This window comes from Temnothorax nylanderi, unplaced genomic scaffold (genome assembly GCF_030848795.1).
Source record: "Temnothorax nylanderi isolate EJ_2023f unplaced genomic scaffold, tnyl_v1.0 TNYL_tig0396_pilon, whole genome shotgun sequence".
Classification (NCBI taxonomy): Eukaryota; Metazoa; Arthropoda; class Insecta; order Hymenoptera; family Formicidae; genus Temnothorax; species Temnothorax nylanderi.
In genome coordinates, this window is record NW_027249458.1 from 54239 (window position 1) to 80000 (window position 25762).

Sequence of the window (25762 nt, forward strand, 5' to 3'; positions counted from 1 at the left end):
TTACTCTTAGCGTTACCCAGAGATGACGGCGTGGACGTGGTAGAAATTCATCTCCTAGAGTAGAATTTCAATTAACACGGTTTTTCTGTTGTTTTTTAACAAATTAGCTACAAATTCGTGATCAGCGACCCAAAAAACCCTCCAGTAAGAGTTTTCAGATCATTTACTGGAATTTTCGTCCGTTTCTCATATTTGCATCCGCCATTTTAAATTTAACAATTTTACGTTCAGATTCGTAATCAGCGACCCCAAAATCCCCCAAATACTGAGTTTCACATGAATTTAGTTACTTTTCACCGTTTTATCTGCCCATGTTGGATCTGAAATTTTGAATTTATCCCTTTAAGCAGCCATAACTATGACGCCATATTGAATTGCGCATATATGCCACACGCCTTTCGAAAGCTCTTTTCAAGACGAACATTTTCCGCCCTTAGTCATTAAAATCCGTCCATACCAATTTTGGACAGATGGGGGGTAAAAGTGACGTGGATTGTCCCATATATGTCCTGGGGCAGTTTCTACGACATATTCTTAAATAATCCGGCAGTTTTGGCGACAGTTGGTAGTTCTCACGACCGTCGTCAAGAATATTGCGGTATTACGGTATCTTTAACGACAGTGTCGCGAAATCTACCTATATACCACTAAAATACTGGAAATCTGATTTCGCTAATATAATTATATATATATTTAACATTATTATTCGGATATCATTATTTTCGTTGTTTTATAACAAAATATAACTTTTAGTGATTAACATTGAAGAGTTTAATATCAGTAACAGTATATTTATTACTTTGTCGTCAAAACTACCAATCTACCATTTGCTGTTAAACTTATTGTAATATAAAGGCAGTTATGACTACATTCATGAAATTTACTTCTATACGACGGCAACACTGGAAATCTATAACTTAGCTCATATAATTTTATATATAAATGTATATACACAATGTTATCAATTTTAAACTATTATTTTTATCATTATTTAGTGAAACAAATTGAAGTATACAGCAATGACGCCTTATTTATTACTCTACGGTTATTAGTTTCGAAGATATTGTTGCGCTCCCCGCGTCGCTCGTTCTCACACTTTACACTCACTCGGTCGCACTCCCGACGCTCGCGGAAATAAGGAAACACTGCGATTATAAAAGAACAATCTCAATCTTTATTGCAACGTCGCGATACAGAAGAGCGTGGACACACGTCCGTTCGGTCCAGCAGCTCAAGAACAAATCTTATCAGCTGTTTCATTAAATCAATAAAATCAATAAATCAGGCTCGTTGCTAAGGACAGGCGTTTCGCATCTTAACGGAAAGTTTTCCGTTGCACGCTTCAGCTCGGTGTCAGAAAAGTATACCGGGCGGCTTGGACATGCACGCAACACTGCCCCCCTTCTACAGATTGTCGTCCCGACAATCAGGGAGACAGCTTGCTGCAAGTCCTCGGGAGACTTCTGTCTGGACGGTTTCCTGTCCTCCTCGTGCTGCTGCAACGAGTTACCGGGCCCCGTCCATTCTAGCCTCCACTTCAGGTTTCTTCAAGCCTCTCCTCATAGAGCTGGCCAGACTCTACGACGAAGATCCTGCCTGACCCCTGACTCCTGCCGCCGGTGCTCCTCTTCCCTCTTGAGCTTTGCGCGCTTGGGTCTTCTTTCTTCGGGATCAGAGGGGGAAACTTCCGTGGACCCATCGCTCTAAGAGCTCTCTGTCCCCTGCCTCGGCATTCGCCCTTAGTCTCACGGGAAAACCACGGTCAAAAACCGTGAGAGAGGCAGTCCAGAAAGGTTTCCCAGGAGAAGACTGTCATTCCCCTGCTGTCATGCCTTATCCGTAAGATGTTAATATCTGTAACAAAAACATTTAAAAACGCAGAAAAATTGAACAAAAACTAATTAGTATTTTCCTAAAAATAATTAAAGTACGGGCTCAGACTCATGTCGGATCAGACTATCACTAATACGAAATCGGAAAATTATTCCCTTTCCTGAAAAGGAGCCAAGCGATCTGCATGGACAATTTTATTTTTACGACGAGGAGACTCCTGGATACAATACACGACATCACTAAGTTTTTTAATTATCATCCATGGTCCTACCCAAGGACTCTGTAATTTCGGGGCCTTTCCCGTAATACGTTGAGGATTATAGAACCAGACTTTTTGTCCTGGTTCGAAAAGCACTCGTCTAGATCGTCGATCATACCAGGACTTAACGTTTTTGGATCTAATTTGTAGATGATGTCTAGCAAACTGATGGATGAGATCCAATCTGTTCCTTAAATTGGATATATATTCTACCTCTCCATCTTCCTCCCTTATTAACGAAGGTGGACTTCCTCTAAGAAGATCTAAAGGTAAACGTAAATCCTGTCCTAGATACATCTCTGCTGGAGTTACTCCAGTGGTTTCGTGTTTTGAAGAACGAAAAGCTAGTAAATACAAAGGAATCCATCGTTCCCAATCCTTTTGACTTCCACAAATGAACTTTGCCAAATAATCTAAAATAGTACGATGCTGACGCTCGACCTGCCCATCTGATTGTGGATGAAGAGGGGTCGTACGAGTTTTTCTAATCCCCATTAGGGAGGTCATTTCTTGGAAAAGCCGGGACTCAAAGTTTCTTCCTTGGTCCGTATGCAACTCCAAAGGAACTCCATGCCGAGAAAATACCTGATCTACCAGAGATCTTGCCACTGTACTGGCTCTTTTATTTTTAAGAGGCATAGCTTCTGGCCATCTAGTAAAGCTGTCGACTACCACCAGCAGATATTTATTTCCGTCTGAAGAAGTAGGCAAGGGACCTAAAATATCCACTTGTATCCTTTCAAAAGGAGCTCCTACATTGTAGATTTGTAAGGAAGATTTTCCCTTACCAATAGGGCCTTTCCTAGCAACGCAAATCTTGCAGGTAGCGCACCATCTTTCTACATCCTTTTTACAAGTGGCCCAATAAAAGCGTTTTCGAATTTTCTGTAACGTTTTATTAATACCAAAATGTCCCCCAGAAGGTGAATTATGGGCCTCGTTCAGAATTTCTTGAATCCTTTGTTTAGGCGCGACAATCTGAAGAATATTCTTTTGCAAATTTGGGAATAGCCATTTCTTATACAGAACGCCATCAACTATTGTCAACATCTCCCAATGAGTCCAATAGATTTTTAAAGAAGGCTCTCCAGGAGAAACCTCCTGCCAATCAGGTCGTCTACCAACTTCTTTGGCTTGAATAATTTTTGAAACAACCGGATCTTGAAGCTGAGCGGAACGCCATTCCTGAGGATTCTCCTCAGCGAAGACTATTCGTCCACAAGTTTCTTCTTTCGATCCCTCGTTGAGCTCTATCTTTGCACAGTAACGACAGGTCGTCTCCAAACACGGACGCCTAGACAATCCATCCGCATTACCATGAGCTTTTCCGCTCCGATAACAGACGTCAAAATCGTACTGCTGCAAACGCTCCAACCATCTGGCCAATTGCCCTTCTAGATTCCGGAAAGACATCAACCATCGTAAAGAAACATGATCCGTTCTCACCAGAAACTTCCTTCCATATAAATAATGATGAAACGATTTCACCGAGTCTATCACTGCCAATAACTCACGTCGGGTGACGCAATAATTTCGTTCGGATTTGTTTAGCACTCGGCTAAAATAAGCGATCACTTTTTCTTCTTTTCCCTGAAACTGAGAAAGCACCGCCCCGATACCATGATTTGAGGCATCGGTATCCAAAATAAACTGTCCTTCACCTGAAGGAAAAGCTAAAATAGGAGGAGAAGTCAAAACACAATTCAAATTCTCGAATGCCTCTTGGCATTCGGAAGACCAGACAAATTTATTATTCTCTTCCGTCAATTTGTACAAAGGTTTAGCCAAAATAGAAAAACCTTTGACAAATCTCCTATAATACGAGCAAAAACCAAGAAAACTTCGCACATGCTTCCGTGTTTTCGGAAGCGGCCAATGTTTAACAGAAGAAATCTTTTCTGGGTCTGTTGCAACACCCTTTGCAGATATTACATGTCCAAGGTACTTTACTTCTCTTTTTAGAAATACACACTTCTTAGGATTGACTTTTAAATTAGCGTTTTGTAAGCGAAGAAAGACTTCTTTTAAATTACTCATCATTTCTTCAAAACTCTTCCCAAAAACAATGACATCATCTAGATATACAAAACAAATCTTAGAAATTAATCCTTTCAAAACTTTTTCCATAAGTCGTTCAAAAGTAGCAGGGGCGTTGCAAAGACCGAAAGGCATAACCGTAAATTGCCACAAACCATTTCCGCAAGAAAAAGCAGTCTTTTCTCGATCCTTAGGATCTAATCTTACCTGCCAATATCCACTCTTTAAATCAAGAGTACAAAACCACGAATTCCCCGCTAAACAATCCAAAATATTGTCAATCCTTGGAAGAGGGAAGGAATCTTTCCTTGTTATGGCATTTACTTTTCGATAATCCACACAAAACCGTATAGAGCCATCCTTCTTTTTAACTAGAACAACCGGAGAAACCCAAGGGCTGCTTGATTCCTCAATTACTTTTTGGTCTTTCATCTCTTCCAAAATTTTATTTACTTCCGTTTGTAGATGAAGGGGAATTCGGCGAGGTACCTGTTTAATAGGGCGAGAATCACACAATTCTATGGTATGACATAATACATCACAATTCCCGGCAATAATATTTTCAGAGAAGACATGATAAAATTCTTTCAAGAAATCAGAAAAGACAAGTTTCTGTAAAGGATCTAAATGTGAGGATCCTTGCTCGAATATCGGAAGAAGAGCAGGACAGTCCTCAATTCGAGAACAAATTAGTCCGTGCTCAACCTCCACACTCTTCGTCAAACCGAGAGCGTCCTCTAGAAATTTATCGAGAATTTCCGATTTCTCAAGAAAATCAACACCAAGAATACATTCGTCGTTAATATCCGCCACATAAAAAGGCATCTCAAAATTAAATTTGCCCAAAGAAATCGTGGCTAATACGCGAGAAATTACCGGCACCCTCTCACCGGTAGGATATCTGAGATTACAGAAATCAAGAGGAACTTGCTTCAAATTTTCCGCCAATCTCGAATTTAAAACCGACACATCCGAGCCCGTATCTATTCTACAAATACAAAATTTATTATTTAAAATTCCATTAACACAACAACGTCCGCGCGGGTACGCGCCCACGCCTCCGAGACGGCGTACAACATTAGTTCTGGCGCGTGCATAAACCGGGGCCCGGGCCTCACCTGTCGAGCCAGCCCCGATCAACCCGACAGAAGTTAGTTTTCCTGCTTCTGCGCGGGACACTCTGAACGGAAGTGACCAGTTGCTCCACATCCCCAACACTCCTTTGTTTTCCGGCGCTCATTTCCCTTTTGTCCCTTTAATAATGTCTTTGTTTCCGGAACTTCTTTCTGGCCGGAATGAGAATCTCCCGGCGTAGCGTCTTTTTTTCCCGAAAAACAATTTTGGTTAATAAATCTGAGGGTCTTCGAACGCTCGATCGCTATTCTAAGCGACGTAACTCCTTCCACTTGAAGGGTGCGCTTCACAAAACCGTCGGACAACGCGGCGACAAATTGAGAGCTCGCAATTTTATCGCGAACCTCATGAGAGCATTCTGGATACGCCTTCTGCGAAAGTCTCTCTAAATCCGCGCCCAATGCTGCGAAATCCTCGCCCGGGCGCTGTTTCCGATTTGTGAACTGTAGATAATAGTTCTGAGCGAGTTCACCTTCACCGAAACGCAGCTCTAACTTCGCCTTTAATTCCGCGTAAGAGAGGGATTCGATCCCGTCGGCGAATGAATCGAGTAATGAACGCGCTTTCCCCCGCAAACTTGATGCCAAAACGACCGCTTTTTCTGCCTCGCTCCATTTGTTCGCAACGGCAATGAGCGTGAATTGCGAAAGAAACTCGCGTAACGGCGCCGTCCCGTCGTACGTATCGGGCTTTAATTTTATTCCGCAAGAAATTCTATCTCCGGACGCGTCAACACCCGCGCCCGTCACTCTCATCGCGCCGCTCGCGTTTTCACCCGAAATAAAATGACTGGAGGGACTTAGCTCTGCAATCCTCTCCTCGATTTGACGAAGCTGGTCATCGCGCTGCTGGATTATTGCCGCGAACTCGGCTTCCCTCTGTGTGCGCTCCACGCGCATCTCGTGGATCTCCCGCATCACCGCCTGCAGTGTCACCACTTCCGCCGTCATCTCCGGAGCGTCCGATCGTGGAGTCGCTGTCCGGAGTCGTTTCCTCGTGGGAGCGGTCGAGGCCATCTCGTCTTACAAGCGCAGCTCGTCCCTTCGATCCCGGACGAGCCCCCAAAATGTTGCGCTCCCCGCGTCGCTCGTTCTCACACTTTACACTCACTCGGTCGCACTCCCGACGCTCGCGGAAATAAGGAAACACTGCGATTATAAAAGAACAATCTCAATCTTTATTGCAACGTCGCGATACAGAAGAGCGTGGACACACGTCCGTTCGGTCCAGCAGCTCAAGAACAAATCTTATCAGCTGTTTTATTAAATCAATAAAATCAATAAATCAGGCTCGTTGCTAAGGACAGGCGTTTCGCATCTTAACGGAAAGTTTTCCGTTGCACGCTTCAGCTCGGTGTCAGAAAAGTATACCGGGCGGCTTGGACATGCACGCAACAATATAAACGTTCAAAGTGTGACATGTTTTCGTTGCATCTGTGCTCCGGGATTACCCCCTACCCAACGCGGAGAAAGACGTAGTTCTACGTAAATTCATTTATCAACAATTTTTCTACCTAAGTACTATTTTGACCCCCCTAAATAATTCAACTAAAAAATTTTTTGAAGATATCAATCTAAAACCGTCAACTACAATGTTGACAGATGTTTTTTGAATTTTTTCAGATTTTTTAAAACACCTTTATTTATTTATTTTTTAAAACACTTTAAGGTAGGGAAAATAACGTCGGACGAGACAGACCAACGTATGCACTGTCAAGGTAAAAAAAAAAACGAATGCAGCTGGAGGGTTAAACGACAAGACACATTTTAATAATAATTTCGGTTTACTGAATAATGACAAAATTCACATTTATTTGTATATGTTTATGTAGACGAATGTGTTTCTAGATAAATGCCGGTTGAGATTAATTATTACGTAATAAGAGAAAGAATTTAAAAAGAAAATACTATATTAAAAAACGCAAAATAACCTTGAAAAATTGAAGAAAATATTTTTTTTCCTTTAATTGCGATTAATCTACATAAAAACCAATAATAGAAGTTTCCTTTTTCTTACATTATAATTTCAAGAACTTATGTGATTGTTTGTTTTTTTTTGTTTTTTCTTTTTGTTTTTTTATTTTTTGTTTTTGGTTATATAACCAAATTTTTATCTGAGCATTTGAACGGCCCTTCAATACAGGATATTTAACTTTTAATTCGTTAATTTTACGGAAAGATAGCAATTTTGTTTTATTATCTGTGGAATGAAGATAAGTTTGGAATGAAGATAAAACTGGCGAGCTTTCATCATTCGTCCATCTGATCTTGTGAGCACTTCTTCTTGAAGGACCAAAAGGAGATGCTAAAATAATAATAAAATTTCGTTAATCTAGTACATTTATTATTAAATGTTATTTAATAAAAAACAACATGTATATTTAATTTTAAACAAATTATTTAAACTGACTTTTCTTTTTCTTTCTTGTATTGTTTACGTTATTCTTTCCGCTAGACACCTGTTTAGATTGCTTTGCCTTTTTTGATGATAAAATATTAGAAATATTTAAATCTGATTCTGTACTACATTCATCATCTGATTCGATCACATTTTCACTCTTGCGACTAATTTTCCTCTTAGAAGCCAAACGGCTTACTGAAACAATGACAAAATTCACATTTATTAGTATATGTTTATGTAGAATGTCTTTCTAGATGAATGTCAGTTGAGATTAATTACTACGTGATAAAAGGAAGAATAAAAAAAAAATACTATTTTAAAAAACACAAAATAACCGTGAAAAATTGAAAAAAATATTTTTCTTTTACATAATTGCAATTAATCTACATAAAAAACAATAATAGAAGTTTCCTTTTTCTTACATTATAATATCTATCATTTAGTAATTATTTTAAACAGTATTTATCTAAAGTCGCCTTGTATATTTGTCGTAAGAACTGTTAACAAAAAGCAATACGTGTACTATTTGATATAGAAATTATTCCAAACGTACCTTCTTTTTTCTCTGTATTAGTATTTATATAATTTTTTATATCTTTTCCTTTGCTAGGCAGCTGTTTAGATTGTCTTGTCTTTGTCCTTAATGATAGTGAAGTGTCAGGAGTATTTAAACCTGAATCTGTATCACTATCACTGGTCGGATCATCCTCATCTTTATTCTTATCCTCATCGCTTTCATCTGTTGTATCTTCTCCTTGTGCATATTTGAGGAAACGTGTTATAGCCAAATCTTTTGTTATAAGCGATTGTCTATAATGCGATTTGTGTATCTTTTCGTGATGACCCATGAAATCCGCTAGATCATTCACTTCATGTTCAGATATATCTAATGAAACGCATATTGTAGCAATATGTTTCCGCAACGTTGTGCCTCGTAACGAAGTTGGCATTTTTGCTCCAGAAATTATAGAATATTTTCGCATTAGTACGCATGCTCTTAAATATTTGTGTCTTTTTTTGTCGATTGTATGTATACCAAAGACATAAGGATTATTTTCGGGAACACCAGCATCTTTACGACACTTAATAATCATTTGCATAGATTTTAACATTTCTTCATGAAGTAACACAGGAACCGTTCTTCCTAGTTTACCGCGTATTGTTATTCGTACATATTTGGATAAAGATTTATATAATTCAGGTGCTTCTTCTTTTGAAATTGTCGCACAATTTTCCAAATTTTCAATTAAAACACGCTCTAACTCACCAGCACGTCTTCTATTAAATATCATAATAGATACTAATGTTGTTTCAGCTAACGTACGCCATGCTGTCATCGAGAAACAATTTGTTTGTAAAAATTGTAAAGCTTTCGTGCGTTCAGTTTTAAGATAAGCATTGAATATCTGAATACCATTTATAGATGGCAAGACAATATTTTTTTGCCTCTTTCGATGCCCTTGAGTTTCAGATACAATTTTATTTACACTGACAGGATAATCCTCTTCAAATAATTTCAAAAAATTTTCTACCACAGTTTGTTTGTCAAATTCTTGTTTCTTAATGCACATGCCTCTTAAAATTTGCCCAACTTGTTTCACAAGTGTTCCCAAAGATGATGCAATAGATGGTATCTTATATGTCCAAGTCGTTTCATCAAATTGTGCGAGTATATTGACAGCTTTGATGCATTGTTCGTATATTGTTGGATTATATATTGAAGTGAAATCTACGACACCGTTATCGATATCCCTCAAAACAATAAGAAATCGTCCAAGTAATCTCAGTCGCGCTCTGATCATATCGTGCTGATGTTGGAGACGATACTTGTGACACATTTTATTACCGTAAGCAATCAGCAGCTCATCATATCTAATAATCTGAGTTACACTGTCTTCCCTCATTACTGGGAATACTAATCTTCTTAATGGAGTATTCGCACTGTGATGTATACGACAAGCCACAGTACGTCCCAATATTTTTACATTTCTTTGAGGATAATCTCCTTCCCTTTTCCGTTTACATGTCGCAAAATGATGTCTTATATTATTTTTAGAAAATACACCTCTGCACTTGGCACAAGGAATAAAATCGGTTGCTTGTCTATTCAAATGTTTTCCTGGACGCCGACATACAATTAAATCTCCTTTGTTTATGTTAGAATCTGTATTATAGATGAAATTTCCTTTTCGTCTAATTAAACCAATAATCTTCTTTCGCTCTGGGTTACCTGAAATAATGAGTACAAAATCTATGATAAATTACAATTAACTTAAGAGTAAATAATAAAAACTTTACATATAATACACAGTGAATCACTAGAGTTTCTATTTAAAACAACTTTTTTGTTTTTGTTAATGTAAGCCAAAAAGTTAATCAAAAGGAGATTGCTTGATCAAATACTATGCTTAGCAAAATTTTTTATACTTTTTCAGATTTGTAGACTCCATTGTTTAAAATAAAACTATACATATAATTTGACATAAATGAGTTTCCGTGCATTGTTTTATGTATAAAAATCCTCTGATAAGATCATTAAAAAAAATGAGCGAATTATTTTGCATTTTATCTCGATATTTTTTCATGTAAAATATTCATGTAAAATATTTATTTTTAATTTAATTAATATTTTCAAATTTATTTATAATTTATAATTTATAACTTATAATTTATAATTTATTATTTATTATTTATTATTTATTATTTATTATTTATTATTTATTATTTATTATTTATTATTTATTATTTATTATTTTTATTTTTATTTTATTATTTATTATTTATTATTTATTATTATTATTAATTATTAATTATTATTATTTATTATTATTATTTATTATTATTATTATTATTATTATTATTATTTATTATTTATTATTTATTATTTATTATTTATTATTTATTATTTATTATTTATTATTTATTATTTATTATTTATTATTTATTATTTATTATTTATTATTTATTATTTATTTATTATTATTATTATTATTTATTATTTATTATTTTGTAAAATATTTATTTTTGGTTATTTTGTCTTAATTACCGTTTTTTAAATTTATTTTTTCGTCCGGTTACAATTTTTCCAATCCTGGAAAATTTTGGAATAGATTTGATATTATAATAATTGGTGAAGAAAGTACACTTTTAGTCAGATTCATCTCAATATATTTATCAAGTAGGGGAGACCGGGGCTAACTCGACACAATTTTTTCAAAGGCAATTTTCAACAATTAATTAAAATTTTCAAGCAAATTTAATGGTACACATTTAAAGAGCGTTCCTTCAGGTTTTGCTTAAGGAAATTTTGTTGTACGTTGCTTAGTTTTGCCCGAAAGCTCGATAAAAGAGTAGACCATTTTCGAGAGATCAGAAAAATTACTTTTTACTATCAAAAACGTTTATGTCGCGTTAAAAATTACACTATAACTCAGAGTGTTACCAAATTCCGTTGATAATACTGACACATAAAGACGCATTTACAGTAGAAAAGGCAAGTTTCTACGATAGATTTAAATTGGCAAAAAGCCTAGTGTCAAGTTTGCCCCGGTGTCGAGTTAGCCCCCGTCTTCCCTAATAATTTTCGTCCTGTTAAAATTTTTCCAATCCTGGAAAATTTTGGAATATATTTGATATTATAATAGTTGGTGAAGAAAGTACACTTTTATATAGTCAGAGTCATCTCAATATATTTATCAAGTAATATTTTTGACCTTTTATGCCCTATTTCACCAACGTCGTTTAACTTGAACCTTAGTTCAATTCACTCTTTGTCTCTTTCTAACAGTTTCCCTTAGAAACAGACAAAGAGTAAATTGAACTAAGGTTCAAGTTAAACGACGTTGGTGAAATCGGGCATCAGAGAGTTAAACCAAGCCAGAACAGATCAAATCCAATTTTCATAATTATTCATAAATTCATAAATTAATAGTCAACTTGAAACGTGTTTTAAACTTGAATTATATTTTGAATTAGAAACCAACCCACACAAATAGGTAATATAAGTCTGCTTTATAACAAAACTTGATCTAATTTAATGCGAAGAACATTTCCAATTAAATATTAATTCATGAAAATTATACTTGATATAATACTTTGAGTTAGGTGAATGCAACACTATTGGTGTGCAAAATCTTGCAAACAATACTTTAATAGTATATTTTTAAGTTAGATACGGAAATTTTAATATAAAAAAGACGGGACGTTAATACTTTCCGAGTTATAAACGATTGAAAAAAGGACTTCGTGAATTAAATTAGCGGAATATGTAACAAAATTTTATTTTTTTGCAAAATTCAGGTAGTTAACTTGAATATAATTTCACTTTAAAGCATAATTTTACAGATATAAAGTATTAAAATTGGGAAAGTTATGATGAATTATTTTCTTCGACATTTTTATAATAAAATTTTCGATTAACATTTAGAATATTCTACCTAAGTATTGTTGGCGATTTTGTATGTAACATACAACTTACCTTTAGGTAAAAAACGAAACTTTTTCACCTCTTCTTCAGTTTTATGTACAGATTCTAAGTGCCTTGCAAGTTGCGATTGAAATTTTTTACAATATAGGCACATATTTAATTTCAATTTAGAACCGTCAAAAGTTTCCACATACATATTTCTATCATCGCATACAACTACTTTAGATGAGCGTGATGCTGTCAAATTTAATGTGCTGTTCACAGTTTTATTCTTATTTGTACTAGTCATATGTTCACGAGTATTTTCATTTTCATCTTCATCTGTGTCTTCAAGCTTAGAACAATCTGATACATGAAAACTATCATCGGAATTATTCATAGATGTAATAGAGATATTTGACTCATTGTCAGTATTATTATTGTCGATTTCACACTCTGATGTTGACTGATTCTTTACGAATGTAGATTCCGCAAGCGGAACGAATGTACCATTTGAAATATCATCACTGACGTAAGTCTTGTTTGCATTTAAAGAAACATTATTGTTATTAGTGACATTAAACGTATTATTTAGTTGTATATTGTTGTTGATAATATTATCAGTCTTCTCTGTACGCATTGGAAGCGGTGAAATTAATTTAACTTTATTAGTAACATTTTGTATTGATAAGATCTTGGGAGATTTTTTAGGATTTCTAAATGTATCAATGACATTTGCATTTCTATGTGTAAAACTAGAGTTTAATTCATCACAACATTGAGCACTCTGTGTTACATCAGAGGGCTCACCTAATATCGATGTCAAAATATTTTCTACATTTACATTTGACGTATCATTGGAATTGGCAGCTAGCGATGAATCTGTAAAACAAAATTTATAAAAATAAAGTAAAGCAATTTTTATTACGAGTAACTTATGTCGCAAAAGCTATAAATGTTATTGTTATGCAAGGTACGTAAAAAGATTGCATATCGAATGTTAGTTGCATAATGTGTTATAATTAAGTATATATATATGTATTATATCATAGACTTACCACTCATCACGTTGTTGCTATTATCGACTAATGTATTAGGATTTCCATCGATAGAAAGAGCATCTTTAGTCAAACACGTAGAACCTTTAATATTATCTCTATCATTTACATTATCACAAAGCGTCAAGTTAGAATCAGACTTTTGGTTTGTATTCCACTGTTCACAGTTATTGCTTGACAAAACGCAAGTGCCTTCTTTGATTTCAGATGTCGTATTTAGTGTCCCAATATTCAACGTTGCATTGGAATCAACAGCTAGTGATGAATCTGTAAAACAAGATCTATGATAAAGTAAAAATAGCTTTATATATAAACATAAATATAATTTTAAGTAAAAAGGGGTTTTAACATAACACTTTTATATATTAATTTAATGTATATTATAATACCTGATGTTGATGAAGTTGTTAACCTTACTTTAGGCATTTTCTTGTTTAAATTGTCTGCAATCTGTTGCAAGCTAGGTTTGCTTTCTAAATGACATAAAGAAAAAATTGTTAATAATTATCCATTTAAAATTATAATATTCTGCACATTTATTACACAGAAACGATTTATGTAAATAGATATATTACGAGAATTCAAATGTGTTTTCTTTATTTTAAAGATTATGGATTTAATTTTTATCATCCTTTTACTTACTGTTAGTTGCGATAATGCATGATTTCGGAATGCATCTTTTCTTCATCTGGCTTTTATTATAGACACTATAGTATCCACTCGCATCTATTAGTTTATACATTTTGATTATCAATTCGACACCAATATGTGATACTATTAATCCGTATGTCTTTTTAAAACAACACTAGCAAAATAACCGACAATGAACACAGTAAGAACATAATCCTATAAGGTCTGTTTCTTATTGCTGCACTGCCGAACTAGAGCACACTAGTTCAGTAAGTTAGGGTGAAACGAAATATACTTGTCCCACTCTAACTTATTGCACTATTTCAGCAGTGTAGCAATAAAAAACAGACCTTTAATGACAAATAGCCTTGGCACTTTTTCTCACTTATTCAAATAATGGCATGTCGACGGGGCTTAGTGCGCATGCGCAAATACGTCACATACGAACGTAGCCAATGGGAGTATCCACAAGCACGACCGCTCACTGAGCCGCTAAAGCGGGGAGCACACACTTCTGCACAACGCATAATGCGTAAGCATAAGAAAATTGATTGGTCCATACACATGTGCATAAGGAAATAGACCAATCAATTTTCTTATGCTTACGCATTATGCGTTGTGCAGAAGTGTGTGCTCCCCGCTTAAAGGTCAATTCAGAAAAACTTGCATAGCGCATAAATATAAGCATAAGAGAATTGATTGGTCCATATGCATGTGCATAAGAAAATAGACCAATCCGTTTCTTTATGCATATGGTTATGCACCTATGCAAGTTTGTCTGGATAGACCTTAAGTAGCAATTAAGTGTGATTGGTTGGATCCAAAGGTAAGAGCCAATCACATTCAATTGCTACTTAGCGGCTCAATGAGCGGGTGCACTCCTGGATGCATCCATTGGTTGCGTTCAGCAGAGATTAGGCCTGTTCTTTTTAATCGAACTTCTGACAGAGTAAAGGCTGATTTATAGAGACCGTAACCGTTGATTTAAGCCGTAATCTTTAAGAAATTGGCCAATTACAGTAGATTGTTCTTCTCACATTCAACTGTGATTGGTCAAGTTCTTAAAGATTACGGCTTAAATCAACGGTTACGGCCTCTATAAATCAGCCTTAAAGCGGGGAGCACACACTTCTGCATAACGCATAAGAAAATAGATCAATCAATTTTCTTATGCTTACGCATTATGCGTTATGCAGAAGTGTGTGCTTCCCGCTTAACAGATAGATAGGTGTTTCAAAATGCATAGTTTAGTTCATAATCTGCGCTTTTAAAATATCTGGCGTCGAGACACATGGCTTTGACCTTGCGGCGGGACGTTTTTGTCAACACAGCTGTTCTCTGTCCGAGATTATTATCGCGAAGTGTTGAAATTTTTAGGTCGTATTCTACGCTGTTGGAATTGATCGATTTTATTGCTCCTAATTATACATTTCTGATTATTAAGGCGAGAAAGCGCACTAATTAATAACAAAACGCTTGATGAGCGATTTTTCGTTTTTTATTAAACGCTTATATCTCATTGACCATCGTTCGAGAACGACGGAAATATTAGCGTGACTACAGTTATGCAACTTGCAACATTATCAACAATACATCTCATGTTAGCGAGGTGGCAATGACTGCGTAAACGACGGTATTTTTGAAGCTGGCCAATCGTTAAAATTGCAATGACTTTTTAAAAATTAGGTGATTGTAGAAACACTGAAATATTTACAAAGTCGGTGCCGTTGACGCCGCGATTCCCGCTCACCGCGATAATAATCTCGGATAGAGAACAGCTGTTTTGACAAAAACGTTCCGCCCCAAGGTCGATGCCATGTGTCGACGCCAGATATTTTTTTTTACTGTTTACCGCAAATATCTCGGCAACCGGAAGAGATAGAAAAATGTTTCAAAACGCATTATTTATTTCGTATTCTGCCCTAGTAGTGGAATTATTTGATCTCATTATTAACAATTATACAGTTTTGTTTATTGAGACGAGAAAGCGCGCAAATTCGTAGCGAAACGGGCGCCGAGCCATTTTTCTATTTCCATTAAACGCTTATATCTCGGCAACCGCGAGGAATAGGAAGGTGTTTCAAAAAGTTCTTTTTCATTTATAATTTGCGCTATTAGAGTTACTCGGTCAACCTTTCTATCTGTGTTTACAGAAATACAAGCGTTTATTGAAAATGGAAAATCGCTCGACGCTGGTGTCGGTAAGAATTCACGCGCTTTCTCATCTTAATAAACGGAACTGTATAATTGCTAGTAATGAGATTGAGTAATTCCAAAATAGCCCAGTCAAAATAGGTCCAATTTAAGCATTTGACATAAATAATTCCAAAGTTTTAAAACTCGGTAGAGTTCTTCGTTTAAGCTTACTAATAAACGCCTAAAAAGTCCTGATAAATTGAAGGTGAGCGTTCGCCGCCATCTTGAAAAATAGATGCACTTTTTCGGTTTTTTGCATATATCTCGTAAAATATTGACTTCATTGAAAAAACAGTTATTATAAAAATAAAACTTATTAAATTGTCTATACAAAAAAAGTCATTCAATTTTTTCATAACTATAATAGTTTTCGAGAAAATGGGCTGCGAATATTGCGTGAGTAGTTAGTGAACTTCAAACAACACTTTCTATATTGTACATGAAAACTCCTGTTTTTTATTGTACCATCTTTTTCTACCAATTAATTTGAACAACTTTTGTCTGCAACACGTTTTTATTTGCAAAAAATATATGCAAAAACCAAAAAAGTGCACCTATTTTTCAAGATGGCGACGAACGCTCACCTTCAATTTATCAGGACTTTTTAGGCGTTTATTAGTAAGCTTAAACGAACATCGTTACCAAGTTTTAAAACTTTTGGAATTATTTCTGTCAAATTTCCTATTTTGACTGGGCTAAAAGCGCAGATTATGAACTAAAATATGCATTTTGAAACACCTATCTGTCTGTTACTCTGTAAGAAGTTCGGTTAAAAAGAACATCCCAAGGGGTTATTCACTCGTCTTTTGGGTGTACCACAGATTACAAATGACTACTGATTTCAACTGATTTCAAGTGATTTTAACTGATTTCAACTGACTTCAACTGATTTCAACTGACATCAACTGATTTCATCCGATTTTATATGACCAACCGATTTCAAATGATTTCAAATGATTTCACAAGTGATTTCAACTGATTCCAAGTAACTTTATTATGATTTCAAATAATTTCATTATGATTTTAAGCGATTTCATTATGATTTCTAGTAATATAAATATTATTTTAGGTGATTTAAATTACTTTGACGTATAACTAATTACTTTCTCTACATTTTTTCTTATTCCTAATTTTATTTCTATAATTAACATCTATTGAGATATATTTGAAATAGGTTGAGCTATTTAGTAATTAAAATTTAATTATATATTTTTTTAATTTGCTTGTTATATCAAACATTTATATCACTTTTTTAAATATAAATAGAATACTTTAAAATAGGAAAGGGAAAAACATAATAAATGACAATATATACAAGGTATATTTACTTATTTACTGATTATAAATATCTGTTAATATTTTCGTAGACGTTCTCATTAATACTTTTATAAATATCTGTTTTTTGCTTTATCAAGCAATAACTTTTATAAATAAAAAACAAAATTACACTTTAAGGTACATTTTCAACGCAACTTAAATCTATCATATATAAAACGTTACGAACACAACATGGAAATACGGATGTACTTATAATAATTAGATACATAATGTTTAAACTTATTTTTAGCTGTTTTTGCATATATATACTAAGTTTCAGTCTCGAATTGCACAACGCAAAGTATTAAAATATATAAGATATAATTACTGATTAGAAATACTTTTTAATATTGTCGTAAATGTTCTCACTAAGCTTTAACCCTGATAACATAAAAGAAGGACGTGAAATTGTAAGAACATAGTTTTTAATATTAATATACTCTTGAGTATTCATAGGCACAAAAATTAACTGTCTGTCTCTGTCGATTTTATACCAATGACAAAGGACACCTATATCTTTACTGTTTCCTTCTGTTTTTGCAAAACTCTTTGAATATTCGATAGATTTCCACGTTTTGCCATTTGTATATGCGAAACTAAGAATATGACCAATATAGCACTTTTTATTATTTAATCTTTTAAATAAGCACCAATCACCGATAAATATTTCATCACATTTTTTGTACTCATCATTCCCTTGTGCAAAACGCGATTTTTGTATATATGTAGTTAATTCAGATTCTCTAACACGTTGTAATCTGTCGCTGCTTAATTTGCACGAGTTTTTACTTAGAAGCCAACATATTGATGATTTCCTTACTATTAATTCCTTGCCATAGGAATCGGTTACGATCGTGAAAGGACTGTCAGGCTTAATTTCTGTTGTTATTTTGTCGAAATTAGTTAGTTCTAAACTACCCTGAACGCACGAAAGTGTCGTTAAGTCTTCCAATAAATCAAACTCTTCATTATCTTCAGTCTCATTTACTGAATTTATTTCATTAGAATTGGACGATAAAGATACATTATTATCTTCTTCTGTACAAGATGAATCTACAGTTGAATCATCAGAATCAATAATATGAATGTCATGTATGATCCTATTTTCTGCATCCGATATGGGTACTGTCATACCTAGTAATGATACCGTGATGAAAGCATCTTGTTTTGCTGATTCAATAGTATATTCCATTTCATTCAAAGAGGGAAGTTCAAATGTTGATTTATTGGAAAATAAACTTGATTTTTGAGCGCGTGGAAATTTATATCCTTCAGTTGATACGTTAGAATTACTTGTTGATATGTCACTTTGAAGTTGGATACGTCTAACTCTGTGGATAGCCTCTAAAACACTACAATTCACTATAGTTGAAAATGTAGAACTTGTTGAACGCAAATGCCTAAAGAAATCTTCACACGGTTGACTGCTGAATTGCCAGGGTAAAAATAGTTCGGGAGAATCAATTTCTTTCAGTAACTTTATAACATCTATCAAACTTTGTGCGTTTATCTCGATACATAGATACGCATTTAAAGTTATAAAATTATCAGTTATGGAATATTGTGAATTTGCGTGTAGCCAAGCTCTCCATAAGCGTAGAAAAAAAACACAATTCCATATATTATAAATTCGTTCTAATGGGCTTAATGTTTTGCTTAAAAATGCACTCAAACACAAGCGGATAACGTATAAATACGTTATAGTTCCTTCACTTTCCGAAACATGTTTTTTTAATAGCTCGGAGACTTTAGAATCTGATATTTTTAATACTGAAGGAAAGTTCATTTTATCTTTTAGGGATAAATCTTTTCGAGTTAAACAATGTTTGTCCTTTAAAACTGTGTCTATCAGAATATGCAAGTGACTAGCTGAGACTAAATAATTTCCCATTGGCAATACAATGGAGTTTTTCAGCATTCTTGTTTTGAGCTTGGTGCCAAAATGCACAGTATCCTGTATACAAATAGTTTGTGGTAATGACTCCAAAGTGCATTGTAATGCAGGAGGAACTTGACTAGTTTCACAAGAATTTGTTTGTTTAAAAACACCAGTATTTGTTTCAATTCGCATTGCTCGCAATAACCGAGGATCACCATCAGAAGACATACCTAGAACTCTTATACCTGCATCCTTTAAATATTTAACAGTGTAAGACCATCGCTTAATAACATCATCAGCTTTGAATTTATTGTCAGTACTGTATAAACACAAACAAAAAGAAGGTGCCTGATATACGAGCGGTTGTGCAATTATTACATATAATAAAGTGGCAGGACTATTAGTACTGAAGTATTCTTGTATCTTTTTAGCACAAGTAGCTGTAAATGAGTGGGTTACAGGCATTCCATCATTGTTCAACGGTAAAGGAAAACCAACGAGTTGATTCGATTTAGAGTCATATTGAATACGACCGGTTATTCGGGTTGCATCTTCACTTAACCATACATAAAATGGTAGTTTTCTCATGTGTAAAAACTTTTCTAATTCCGTAACTCGCATATCACCTTCTATTATTAAACAACCCGAATTATCTAACGTACGACTTACTGTACTCAAAGAAGGTAAGGGCAAGTTCGCAGATAATGTTTCATACAACATTCGACCACCGATAACAAATAAATAAGTTGCGAAAAGCTTAAGTGTATCGTCGTATCGCTGTCCCCCCTTCTTTTTGCTTGTGTTAGAAAGAGCAGTGTTCATTAATTTTTTAAAAAATGAGGTTTGCGTTTTATTCGACTCATATATATCATGGTTTGCAGTAGAATTATCTGAGTGTTTTTCCAGAAAATGTTTAATAGAAAGATTTAATTCTTTATTTCGATTAATTTCAACATCTAAACGATTGAGCACAGGAAAGTAACATGAAATTCGCGGTTGAGTTTCATCTACAGAAGAGAACAATTTACGCATGTTTCTTTCTGATCGCGATCGAGAATTATTAGTAGTACGAACATTTTTTAGAGAAATTGTTTTTTCGAGATGATTCGTTCGATAATCATCTCGATCTACCATTCCCCCCAAACACAAGGAATTTTATTAAGCTCTTCGTTATACGAACCATCTACATCCTTGCTGATGTTATTTAGTGATTTAGACGTTGATGGTAAAGATTCATGGGTTTTTGGATTTTCAACTGTTTTATTAGACGCGGAAAATGATTCAGTCAATCGTTTAGATTCCTCCATGCCTACAGTTTTGACAATAGATTCTGAGTCTTGTTCAAGCTTATCCTCATTTGTCGTTTTATCTGAAGATTCTGAATGACGTCCAGAATCCAAAGTAGAGTCATGCATCGGATTATTAGTTAAATCAATTAAAAATGTATCGGTAATATTTACGGGCCTTGTTACGGACGAAAACACCAACTCGTTATTAACAATAGTCCCTTCTGCAATCACAGCTAATGTAGAATCATCAGTATGTTGACTTTCGTTAGATATATCGCTGGATATCTTAAAAGATTCCTTAATTGACTTAACATTACTTAAAGCCGCCTTTTTCTGTCTAGCAGATTTTTTATGAGTATCGATATGACGAGAAAAATTTGAAATTATCCATCTGCTTCCAACTTTTGTAAATTTAACAAGTATTGAACATAACGGGCATGTTACACAAGCAGAATATGTAAATGCTTTGGAAAGACCATTTTCGTCATAACTATCTTTTACGGATATCTTTACTTCTGTAGAGCACTTTAATTTCTCCCGTATGTCTTCGCTTACGTTCTCATTTGATGTATACTTTTTATTTAAGTTTTTAATAAGCGTCTCTACTTTCTTTCTTTCAGTTTCAAGATTAACATTTGAACTTTGATCGCTTTGAAGTGGTGACACATTTTTTTGTAAATTTGATTTGTCAACTGCGAGTTTCGCTTTCTTTAGAGATGGCTCATCGAGAGAAACTTGAGATGGCTTTGACAATCTCCAGATATCTGGTGGCATTTCTTTAACTATTTCAACTAATGCCAGTATCAATTGCTTGTCACCTATCATGAATCGAAATTTTTCTGGCCTTTTCTCAAATAAACCAAAGTACGCTTTTAAATCTGCATTCGGTTCAATAAAATCTTGCATTTCATTTTTTGCAAAATCTTCTAGTTCATTTATTATTGATTCAGTGATTTTTTTGAAAGATATTGGATTATCAAAATTGTTAAAATGCATAATGTTTTTGATGTAGTTAGGAATAAAAACTCCATGTGTTGTTTCCAGAATATCCCAAAAGTTTTCAACAAAATTATCCTGACGAGCCATTTTGCAATCAATTTTCTTAAACTGAAGTAACCCAGTAAAATCTCTGTAATGCAAAAAAAACAATTAACTATTTTAAAAATTATTTTTTTATAAAAAAATTTATTGTAATATAATAAAAACCATTTTGTTTTTAATACAACGTATGAATATTTATAAATTTAAATTATGGTATTTATTTATTACGAACTAAAGAAAATTGGATGGACATGTGTGTAAATTAGGTAGACTTTCGTATTGAAATAAAAAATAATAAATTATCCCGACACTAATTTTTTACTTATCAATATCATAACAACCATTTAATTAAATTGAAATGTATCATAATATATATTTTTAAACAAGAGTATTTAAAAATTGTGAATGCTTTATTGATTTTGTATTATTTAACTCTCCATTACTCGCAGAGTGAGCGAAGCGTTTACATGCTATAGTAAGTATACTTACGACTCTCCATAAGTTATAAAACAATACAGCAAAAATCTTATTTTGCAATAAAAGGGCAGTCACGTTTCGCCAATAGACATTGGAAATATTTGCTTACGTACAAAAATCTGTCTTTTAAATGCCAGCCGATTGCTGAATTTTTTAGATCGTATAACTTATTGTTAGACACTTGGTTAGACATCTCATTTACGTGTGGCTAAAAAAGTAGAGATGACAACAAGGATGACAACTATTTTCCTGTAATTGCACAAAAACTCTTAAATGAACAAGTTTTAATATTGATTAAATTTGGATTAAATAGTAGTACATCTTTTAAAATATACAATTACCTTGATCCTTACTGAAATGAGAATCTACCAATTACACACTGCGCAATATTATTCAATTATCATTAAATTTCTCACTATTTTCATGGAACGGTAGTGACGAGTACACAATTCTACCTGCAAAAAATAACAGTTTTTATTCATCCCTACTATTATCATCATTTTTGTTATTCAAATATTCATCAAATTGTGAACGTAAATATTTTGAAAATAGCTTGAATAAAACAAATTGAATGAATTGAGAAAAATAATGAATTGTTATTTTAATGCATGGAATTATAATAATTCGTAAATTAAACTCAAACATCTTAAAATATAAACTTTTATTAAATTATTATTTAAATATCTGCATATTTAGAAATAAAATTTTGCTGATATTTATTTTTTGTTTGCTTCAAACAAGAGTCAGAAGTTATGTGAACCACGGAGACAATGCAAGGACCTTTAGGTTTCTAATAACTCGCGCAACTACGGAGTTACGCATCATCCCGAGACAATGTTTGCTTATTAATGAGGTTATCTTAGAGGTTATGCACCTCGTATTGAAATAAAGAAAATACAATTACTTAAGGCTCAGTCACAATGAGAAAAATAAGGAATAAGATAAAGGAATAAGGAATAAGGCATGTTGCATCTCACTTTAATGTACATGTACTGAAGTGAGATGCGACATTCCCTTATTCCTTATTCCTTTATCTTATTCCTTATTTTTCTCATTGTGACTGAGCCCTTACCTTCAACGAATTCCGTGTTTACTCTTATAGCGTTTTTTCTTGGCCGCACTATCGCCCACTAGTGCAACACTAGTGCAACACTAGTGCAATATTGTTGCAGAAGTTGGTTGGTTATTCCACATAGCATGGAATATCACGTGGAAATGTGTATTTTACTGCGCAGGTCAAGGCGCCAATTCAATTTCTGTTTATCTAATCAATAACTACTACACTTTTTTTATACTTCTATACGTTAAGTTTCTTGAGTATTTCACAGAGTCCGTTTATACGTTGCTTGGTTTATTAGAAAATTCTCGAATATTTTAATGTAAATCAGAAGTCCAAACCTCAAAAACATGAATAAATGATTTTAACGAGTAATTTTACAAGTGACCAACTAATTTCCAGTGATTTCTCAAATGACTTCAACTGATTTCAAGTGATCTCTTAAGTGATTTCAACTGATTTCAACTGATTTCCTCCGATTCATCCGATTTCATCCGATTTCATGTGATTTCATATGACCAACTGATTTCAAATGATTTCACAAGTGATTTCAACTGATTCCAAGCGATTTCCGAGTCAATTTCAACGATTTCAAATAAGGTGTACCAGTGATTCGCTAAGTGAATAACCCCTTGGAACATCCCTAATCTCTGCTGAACGCAAACAATGGGTGCATCCAGAAGTGCACCCGCTCATTGAGCCGCTAAGTAGCAATTGAATGTGATTGGCTCTTACCTTTGGATCCAACCAATCACACTTAGGCCGGTATTCATAGTTATTTAGGACCGTATTAAATTCAATCTTAAGATGGCATGAACCAATTACAAAGCCGTATTAGCGTCTTAAGACATTACTTAAGACAATCTTGAAGACTAGGAATACCGGCCTTAATTGCTACTTAAGGTCTATCCAGACAAACTTGCAAAGGTGCATAACCATATGCATAAAGAAACGGGTCTATTTCCTTATGCACATGCATATGGACCAATCAATTCTTTTATGCTTATGTTTATGCGCTATGCTAGTTTGTCTGGATTGACCTTTAAGGCCATCGCACACAAAATTGCATAGCTTAGCATAAGCGTAACATAAGACCGCTAAACCAATGAGCATCCAGCATAAAGTCGCCATATTGATTTACATAAGATGCTCATTGGTCCAGCATCTTATGCTATGCTTATGTAGCCTATAGCGGGAAGCACACACTTCTGCACAACGCATAATGCGTAAGCATAAGAAAATTGATTGGTCTATTTTCTTATGCACATGTATATGGACCAATCAGTTTTCTTATGCTTACGCATTATGCGTTGTGCAGAAGTGTGTGCTCCCCGCTTATGCAATTTTGTCTGGATTGACCTTTAAGCGGGGAGCACACACTTCTGCACAATGCATAATGCGTAAGCATAAGAAAATTGATTGGTCCATACACGTGTGCATAAAGAAATAAACCAATCAGTTTTCTTATGCTTACATATCATGCGTTATGCAAAAGTCTGTGTTTCCCGCTTTAGCGGCTCAGTGAGCGGTCGTGCTTGTAGATACACCCATAGGCTACGTTCGTATGTGACGTATTTGCGCATGCGCACTAAGCTCCGTCGACATATCATTATTTGAATAAGTGAGGAAAAGTGCCAAGGCTATTTATCATTAAAGGCCATTGCACGTAACAAAGTTTTAGTCATAATCGTAAGGCCGTAAGAAAATAGACCAATCAACTCGATTATTCTTTGAGCTCAAGGAGAATAATCGACTGTGATTGGTCTATTTTTTAGGGTCTTACGATTATGACTAAAACTTTGTCACGTGCAATGGCCTTAAAGGTCTGTTTTTTATTGCTACACTGCTGAAATAGTGCAATAAGTTAGAGTAGGACAAGTATATTTCGTTTCACTTGAACTTACTGCACTAGTGTGCACTAGTTCGGCAGTGCAGCAATAAGAAACAGACTTTTGTCGATCGTCTTACTGTGTTCATTTCGGTTATTTTGCTAGTGTTGTTTTAAAAAGACATACGGATTAACAGTATCACATATTGGTGTCGATTGGATAATCAAAATGTATAAACTAATATATGCGAGTGGACACTATAGTGTCTATAATAAAAAGCAGATGAAGAAAAGATGCATTCCGAAATCATGCATTATCGCAACTAACAGTAAGTAAAAGGATGATAAAAATTAAATCCATAATCTTTAAAATAAAGAAAATACATTTGAATTCTCGTAATATATCTATTTACATAAATCGTTTCTGCGTAATAAATGTGCAGAATATTATAATTTTAAATGGATAATTATTAACAATTTTTTCTTTATGTCATTTAGAAAGCAAACCTAGCTTGCAACAGATTGCAGACAAATTAAACAAGAAAATGCCTAAAGTAAGGTTAACAACTTCATCAATATCAGGTATTATAATATACATTAAATTAATATATAAAAGTGTTATGTTAAAACCCCTTTTTACTTAAAATTATATTTATGTTTATATATAAAGCTATTTTTACTTTATCATAGATCTTGTTTTACAGATTCATCACTAGCTGTTGATTCCAATGCAATGTTGAATATTGGGACACTAAATACGACATCTGAAATCAAAGAAGGCACTTGCGTTTTGTCAAGCAATAACTGTGAACAGTGGAATACAAACCAAAAGTCTGATTCTAACTTGACGCTTTATGAAAATATAAATGATAGAGATAATATTAAAGGTTCTACGTGTTTGACTAAAGATGGGAATCCTAAT

At 34.2% G+C, this 25762-nt stretch overlaps 1 protein-coding gene and 1 long non-coding RNA gene across 2 annotated transcripts in view; both read right to left on the bottom strand.

The window, feature by feature from the left end:
- The window catches only part of LOC139782233 (uncharacterized), a 37258-nt gene that overhangs the window by 961 nt on the left and 10535 nt on the right, over positions 1-25762 (bottom strand). The window lies entirely within an intron of this gene.
- LOC139782232 (uncharacterized) lies at positions 17265-23641 on the bottom strand. The gene is made up of 4 exons (XR_011720822.1): positions 23028-23641; positions 22297-22410; positions 21968-22204; positions 17265-21566 (listed from the first exon to the last, which is right to left on the bottom strand). It is a non-coding gene; the product is annotated as an uncharacterized lncRNA (long non-coding RNA).